This window comes from Brassica oleracea, chromosome C9 (genome assembly GCF_000695525.1).
Source record: "Brassica oleracea var. oleracea cultivar TO1000 chromosome C9, BOL, whole genome shotgun sequence".
NCBI classification, from domain to species: Eukaryota; Viridiplantae; Streptophyta; class Magnoliopsida; order Brassicales; family Brassicaceae; genus Brassica; species Brassica oleracea.
The window spans coordinates 17,470,514-17,479,290 of record NC_027756.1 but is presented as its reverse complement, the minus strand read 5'-3'; the positions used below and the strand labels follow the sequence as shown (position 1 = coordinate 17,479,290).

General features: G+C 29.1%; 1 long non-coding RNA gene across 2 annotated transcripts; it reads right to left on the bottom strand.

The window, feature by feature from the left end:
- Window positions 1–6,914: 6,914 nt before the first annotated feature.
- On the bottom strand, window positions 6,915–8,359 carry LOC106316691. Of its 2 annotated transcripts, none has more exons than XR_001264919.1 (3): window positions 7,619–8,359; window positions 7,412–7,531; window positions 6,915–7,327 (listed from the first exon to the last, which is right to left on the bottom strand). It is a non-coding gene; the product is annotated as an uncharacterized LOC106316691 (long non-coding RNA). The 2 variants fall into 2 exon arrangements; XR_001264918.1 differs by having other exon boundaries at window positions 6,915–7,531; window positions 7,619–7,973; window positions 8,101–8,358.
- Between the last annotated feature and the right edge of the window lie 418 nt (window positions 8,360–8,777).

Below are 8,777 nucleotides of genomic sequence, written 5' to 3'. Positions count from 1 at the left end.
ATGGATTGAGTAGTGTCCAAGTTAATGTTAAAAAGACAACAATGATTTTTCTTTCCATGTATTATTTTGCTATGTTAATGGGTGAATAAAAGATAATTAGATATGCAATGTTATAAATTGTAGCCATAGATTTATTTCAGGGAATTACTGCATTAAACATGTGACTGATTCGAGTTTTTTTCAGGAAAGTGTTTATGTCTAATGTACCACTAAATTAGGGATCATAATTTCGTAAATATTTGACTCATTAAATAAATTTTTAAAGGGGAAAACAATTAATATTATTGTATGTAAAATCCTATAGGCTCAATACCTTGCATATATAAAAAGAGATGTCGTTGAACATCTTTCCCCATTACGCTCCTTTATACTAAACAAATAAAATTACATTCTCTCAACTGTTTGAGCCCATAATACATGTCCAATACAATAGCATGCAAATGTCTCAGTCTTTTGTAATTAGCTTTTTCTTATTAGCTCAAACATGTAATTTAGCATTTTGAATATATAAGATAAAGAAAAATATATTGGACCCTTAAGCTCAAACCTAATTTATAATCAATCGTATGATGTAAATTACATGGTGTTTTTTTAAAAGTAAAGTTTTATATTAAGTAGGAGTTATTGGTTGTTGTATTTTAATGGATTTGAAAATCCGAACTAAATCTAGTGTTATTGGTTCTATGATTTCCAAATCTGTATTAAAATCATGTGTTATTGGTTTAATTTCTTAGTTAAAAATACAAAGACTCAAATCCGAGGAAAAACCTCCGGATTTGCATATTTTACTTGGATTTATAAATACTATATGGATTTCTAAATCAATCAAAATATATAAACCAATAACACCTCAAAACTTTCATATGTAATGTATATTTTAACAAATATATAATATATAGTTTCAAATAATCATCTCAGCCTGCGCACGGCGCGGATTGTTATCTAGTACTTATTAATAAAGAAATATTTTAGGAGAATAACTTTTGTTTAGTACTATATTCACAAGTTTGTCATTACTGATAAGGTGTCATCACTACATGATTCCTTATGTTTCTTTTTTAATACACCAACACTAGAACAATTACAATATATGTCATTGGTAGATGTATAATATGTTATAGATTAACGAAATGACTATAATTACCGGACTAAATGCGGGACCTGACTATATGCATTTGGTCAAACATTTAATGTCGTATTTAAAATGGAAAATCAGATTTGCAAGTTACCAATAATAGCTTAATGATTATGTTTACATTTAATTTTTTGAAATTTGTAACTCTGTTTACTATTGGAAATAAAATATGTTCATACAATTAATATTATTCCCATAATTTTAATACATTAAATACGACTTTGTACTATGTTTTTTTTACAAAATTGGATCTTAGGTATTTCGAGTTCAAACATAAAAAAAAATCTAAGGAATCTAATAATTAGAGATAAGAATGAAAAAAAAATTACGAGATGAGAAGTGTAAAATTCATCTATGTAGAAACCATTTTTTCTGAAAAACTTAGATCAGAAATCTTGAATCGACGAATACCTATTTCTCTTTTCTATTACAGTCTCTAAAGTTTTTGCTTTTAAACCAAAAAAAGTTATCCATTGTCTGTATAAAGGCATCTTATTATACAAACATACCTTTGACAAACTAATGGTCCACTATCGTTAACTTTTGTTACAGTTTTCCCTATATTTCCCTATATAGTTTTGAGTCTATAGTTTTCATATAGGCGTTTGATTCTATACATATACAAGTGAAGTTATTATAACTCAAAGATTTGTAATAGGTGGAGTAACCATTTTCGTGTGTTTAGTCACATAAGTTATAAAACTTTTTTTTTTTTTTGTAACTTATAAGTTATAAAACTGTTTACAACCATTTATGTGTGTACTTTCTAACTCCATTTTATGTACTTTTCTTTATAATTTTCTTTTACAAATTAAAAACAAACAATTTTACAAATTAAAAACACATTTTCCATATGTATATATATATCTATATGATTTCAAAATTGTTAGATTATGTCATATAAAAATCTATATATTTACTATTTAAATTAAATATTAAATATATTTTGTTTAATTTGTTTATTTCGTGCAAGGTACGGGTCTTGATCTAGTAATTATTTAATGAAAAGGTGCAACAATCTTGTTTAAGTAGATTTTTAGGAATGATTTTCTTTTAATAGAATTGATAAATATGATTAAAAATGATGGCTCTATACGACTTATTTATTTACATATATTGTACCCTTTATTTCAGATCTTAATGTTCGTAGTAACCATGCCACCTTTGTTAATGTTTGGAGATATCTATACTAATGTTTTTTTTTTTGAACTGAAAATGTGGAAACCATCTAACAAGTTTTCGTATAACCTTTCACCCCAAAAAGAGTTATTGTATAACCTATCACGTCTCCGTACTAAAGTCCACCTTATTTGTTTTCTACTGTATACGTACGATAGTATTATATACTACTTATATTAATAAAAAGCTATTTTCTATAAAAGTCAGCTATTTTCTTGAATAAATAAAAAGACAACAATAACTAATCTATGAAATAGAAAGCGAGTATATATATATACAAATTGGATCTGTTTGCAACTAATGTCAACGGTCAAATTTATGGATTAGAGCTAAATATTTGTAGGTCAAACTAATCCAAGTAACAAAGTTCCCACCAAAAGAAGTTAAGGCCTTGTATTAAATGGTATTGATACGTATTTTGTATTTTTTATTATTTGCATCAGAGTATATACTCCAGATCAACATTAATCAAACAATTTACAGTTAACGTATAGCAAATATTTGAAGGATTTGGATAGATGTACCGATCACAAACATCATGTTGTATGTAAGCCTGTACCGATCACAAACATCATGTTGTATGTAAGCCTGTAACGATCACAAACATCATGTCGTCTAATTGCTGCAAAAAGTCAATGTGTTGCGTGATAGCATTGTATAATTAGTGCAGCCGCACAACATTGTAACCATCGAAAATTTACTCTTTTTTTGTGTGGTTGTTGTTGTTGTTATCTTTGCATCTAATCTAATCTATCAAAAAGAGAGTACATTTTGTAATTAACCCTAAGTTTTCCAAAAAAAATTATTTTCTCATGCCACTCGTATTAAACACAGTAGTTTTATAACTTAACAAATCATGCATAAAATTAATTGTGTGTGTAACGTAAAGATCATTTATTTATAAATAAAAAAATTCGCTCGACAAAAACCTAGCCGTCAGAGGCTTCCCCTTGTTCTCCTCCTCTCTCACCATGGATTCCGGTTAGTTGCCGGAGCCTGACCCTCCAGAACCTCCCGACCTACCCTCATCTCCTGTTAGACTTTCCTCTTCAGACAGATCTTCTACCCCTTCAAACTTTTCACCTTCTCAAAATCTTATTTCACCAAAAGAGCTTCAATCTCGGACATACCATTGTTTTTTTTTTCGATTTTCCATCTTCTCTCATCTCCTCTTAATGTCTTCTTCACCAGAATCATTCCTAAGGCTAGATCTAAACCTAATATTTTCTCAAACTTCACTGGACTTTGTCCCAGAGGTTCTTGGCTTTCTATTCTCTCCTTTTAAAGCAAAAGGAGCTCTTCTCGCGCAATCTCGGTGGATTCGTTGGTGCTTGGTTTTGGGTCTTCCAGTGACCTTATTACTACAGTACGCAGTCTCTTCTCCTGTGTTTTATCACTTTTAGTTCATATCTGTTGGATCTATGCATTTTTGTCCCACAGCCTGTCACTACATGTACGGGTTGCTCAACCTCATCACCACCTCATACCGTCCAATTTCATGCAAAACATTTAAAAGGCCTAATATAAATATAGTATGATGGACTTGGCTGCATTCTTCGTATGATCAACAACTATAAAAATCAGAACTTACGTAGTTAAAGGATGTACACATCCATCTAATGAGTTTTTTTTTAAATGGGGCTTAGCTACAGATTGATACCTACAACAAAGATTGGTCTTTTTTTTCTTTTTTAAATCCACTTATAAATCTCAAAAATCATCTCATAGATCAATAATTTTTCAGGCCAGTAACATGTTTAGAATATAACAGAGAGACTTTCAAAGTCAATAGATATAATATAGAATTAAAGATTCCATTTGAGCATTTACCTTGAGCTTCCAGTACCATTGACACAGACAAGGGGTTGAATGTCCTCACTGTCAACCATTTTCTACTTTTTGCAAACAAACAATAAACATACACACAGATTTGACATAAACAAGAATAAATTAAAAGCAATCAAATGATCTTTTTATCATATTATATGCTAACAAACCAGTGAGAATATATATATATATATATATATATATATATATATATATATAATATCTCCCTGTCAACAAGAAAATCAAATTTGTATAAATAATAATAAATATGTTTTATATATTTTCACGTTTTGATTGATTTTATTGTATAAACGTAATTAGAAAAATAGACATTTACAAATTAACATTTTCAAACAATAATACATTTGCTTAAAGAATTTTTTTTTGTGATTATTTATACAAAAACACTAATTTAGAAGATTTATAAATAAATATAATACATGAATGACCTAAATACAATAACAATGTTATGTAACCACATGTTATATAAACAAATATGTAACATGGAAAAATGTATTTTATATCTATATTATTAAATATTTATAAATTCTATGAAAAAATAAAACTCTAACATATATGGACATATAACAAATTTAAGAAATTTAAGAAAATGGACAAATTTACTGACTTCTATAGCTTTCTACTTCAAAAATAATCAACAAATAAAACATTAAAAATCTTATGGTATCAATATTAACTACGATAAATTAACAAATGGATCAATTATTTCAAAAATAATGATATATCACCTATATGTATTTTAAATAGCTTTAGATAGTTTCTATTCACCAAAAACTATTAAAGTACCATGTAATAAATTGAAATATTATATAAAAATAACATATTACGATAAATAATCATAGGTTTTTGTAAATATAGTTTTTTTACGAACAACATCAACCGGCAAGCACAAAACCAAATGGGATGATGGTAATTAAATATCTAAATTATTTATTTTCTAAACTATTTTGGATAGTCGAAGGATATTGGAACCGACCAAAAACAATGTTAACAAATCCAATGCTATGTTATATGTCCATATATGTTAGAGTTTCATTATAATAAATGAGTATAAGTAAAAATGTTTTGGAAATTTTCCTTGTAACTTTGGAGGTTGTTTCTAAAGAGAAAAAAGAAATCAACACTAATTTATTACAAATTTCGAGAACTATTAAGCGACTACTCTACATCCGGTAGATGAGACGAGGAAATGTATTACAGTATTCCTTTCAGAGCTCTAATCTCTCTTGAAAAAAAGTTACAGTTACGTGGAATTAGCGTCAGCCCGTCCTGCTGCTTTACTCGTGATTTTTGTTATTATTTTTTGTATGTTTTTATAGTTTGTGTTTTAGATTTGCATTTGCAAAAAAAATTGTATGATGCACTACAAAATAAATCATATTATATCAGATAAATAGTATCAGAAAAATAAATAATATATTAATCTTTGTTAAGCAAGTAAAAATCAATTAAAAAGTATATAGTATTTTTATATACGTATAAAAATATACAGTTTACTCTAAACTTTAAACAATTTTAATTTTTACTATTGTTTCTGTTGTTTTTATTAGTAATCAAAGGTTTAATAAAATAATGAAAAACTTTTATTTTTTCATTAATGTAATTATTTTACATTTTTAGTGTTTGTTATATTTTTATTATAAAAATAAGCAAAATAAAAATACTTGTCACTACAGTTGAAATTCAATACAAAAATTATGAATTATTTTTCATTCTCATATATTTGTTTTGAATGTGTTGGTACTTTTTATACATTTTCAAATCTATTGATTTAGATAATGTGAAAAATGAATCAATTTACAATTTGATTTCTAAAGTTAGTTAAATAACATAACAATCTAAAATTTATTATTTAAGTATACACACATTTTAAAACTTTTATCAAAATGAAAATGAAAAAAAATACAAAATATTTTAAGTTTCTTATACATGTTTAAAAATATTTAGTGGCATAGGACATAATTTCATTGTTAATTGAGTTTGTTTGTTTTTTAATTTAACAATTTTCATAGTCCTTGATAATATAATTTGTGGAGGCCAATATTGGCCAACTTATTAAAATTATAATAAATATGCTATGGTTAATTTCTCATATATCATATTTATGAAATGGTTGCTTGAAAATCGGAATTATTTTAATATATATATAAATATTATTGTTTTATATTATTTGTTTCTTTAATTATTCATCACGTAAAGTCTTCCAACCAATCTACCTTTGTCATTTTTTTTGCTCCCAATCACATAGCTATTCCAAAAAACATTTTCTTGAGAAGCAAAAACAAAACAAATATGTCTTAATAACATTTAACTTTTTATTAAAAGTTTACTTATACTTTATTAAAACTTAGCGAGCTTTAAGTATAGATTTTATTATAATTATGTTAAACTTGTTTAGTAATTTTTGATACATCATTTTTATGAAATGGTTAATTGAAACATAAATTATTTTAGTATATAGATTGTTGATAATATTATTATTTTCTTTAGTTAGTCACTACTTAACGTCTTCAATCCAACCCACCTTTATCAAAAAATTTGTTCCTATTCAGATAGCTATTTCGATTTTTTTCTCAGAACAAAAATAATAAGATATGTTTTAGTAACATTTCATTCTTTCTCTCAAAACTTAGCGCGCTTATGTAGATGTTTTAGCAAGCTTGTGTTATAACTTTTATTTTTTATATTTTCTTAAATTTTTTAATGTTGTAATCAAGATTAGTATGATAATCATACCCTTTTTATTGCTAAAGATAATCATACTATTCAAGAAAATGAAAGCCTTTTACAAAAAAAAACTTGTAAGACTAAAAAATGACAAACCAACAGGGCACTTTCAAAGAACAGAATCTCACTATAATATATGCTTATTTCGTTCCACAGCAAGTCATAGTTAGATCATAGTAGCAACTGTCTCCAAACAGGTGTCAGCTCTTACCTTGTCAGAATCCAAAACTTACTTTGAAGCTTTGATGACAATTTGATTATTGATATAGTGCTTAAGACAAACGGGCATATAGACATCGACCCCACCGATCAGCTCGGTTCTGGTGTCACAAGTCTTCCTCACAGTGAAGAAACCTTTGTGTCCGCAAACCTCACACCTTGGAGTTAGCTTTGTGACAGAATCATCTATTGGTACAATATCAAGAACATCACCAACTCCTCCAAAATTTTACCAAGAAAGGATCATTAAAGTTAGCTCAACGGAAAATGTTAAAGATTTGAAGTAAAAATGTCAAGTAACACCTTAAATAATCACCATCAACGACTGCAACAATAACAGTGTTGCCATCATCATCAGCGTCTTTGCAACAAAACTCATAAAGATCTCCAGTTCTCTGTTTCGTCAATACCAATCACATCAAGCTGCCAATCATTTTGAAAAAACACATCTTCAATCCAAATCCTTCACAATAAGACAACAATTACTACCAAAAGGACAAAAGACTTTACCTTGTCGTAAGCATCTTGTCTGAATCACTCAGGAAAAGACATAAGATCTGGAAGAACCCAGCAAGGGAATCCAATTCCTTCATGAGCAACGGCGTGGTGGTGATTGAGATTGGGATCCCTTAGAGGAATACGTAAGCTCCTTTACCAAAGAAGGTGATGCATCTTCCCGAAGAGAGACATACGGCGAACTTCCAGTTAGAGCTAAACGCGGCAACTTAACCTCAACGGTGGAAGAACAGGAACCTACTTCAGATCAGAGGAGCTAGCCATTTGAAGGAAATAAGCTTTCTTTGTTGTTCTTACGGTTGCTGAAACTGCAGCCGTTGAGATGAAGCGATTCAAGGCCTGTTGCTTCCTGGAATGGCCCAACACCGCCGTATCTAACTCCGGTCAGATACATAAACAGTAGTAATTCTAAACAATAACAATGGGAACTTATAATCTCAGAGAAATCGCAAAGGGAGATGAGAAAGAGAGAGAACCATCTGTAGAGAGGATGGTTTTGAGAGGAAGAAAGCATATCTTTTTTATACCAGTAGAAACACCGAAGATTAACGCACATTAAAGTGTAGATCGTGGCCAAAAGAATTAAAAACATGTTTAATGGGATGGATCTGGAAGTAGTTTCGTTTCGAGTGATCGAAAGAAGGCTAAAGGACGTGATCCAAACACCAAGGAACGGAATCCGTGACGCCACGGAATCAGATATGTCTCTCCGAATGGCAGAGATCGAAGAACGATAAGAACCCTAAGAACGTAACCGGGCCAACTTTAAATTTCAATAACAAAGCCCAAATGAAGATGAAGCCCATAAAATATCCAGACACTTGATTAAATGATACGCTGAGTTTCGACCTCATGGGACACGTATCGGCTCGACGGCATACGAATTGATGACTTGGATGGCAACGTGGACCAGCTGAGAGAGAAGGAAATTGTTCTTTATATATAAAGAAGTCTAGACTTTGGTTTTGGTCCACACAGTTGTTAGGGTGTGCCGTAACAAACAATCGACATTAGTTAGAAAATATTCTAGATTCGAAACAAATAGTTCAGTTGCAAGTTCACTCTGTAGCACTAAATGCGTTCCTTTAATAATTGGTTTCTTATTATTGTATATATCAATTTTTAATAATTTTTCAACATATATAAAAATTAT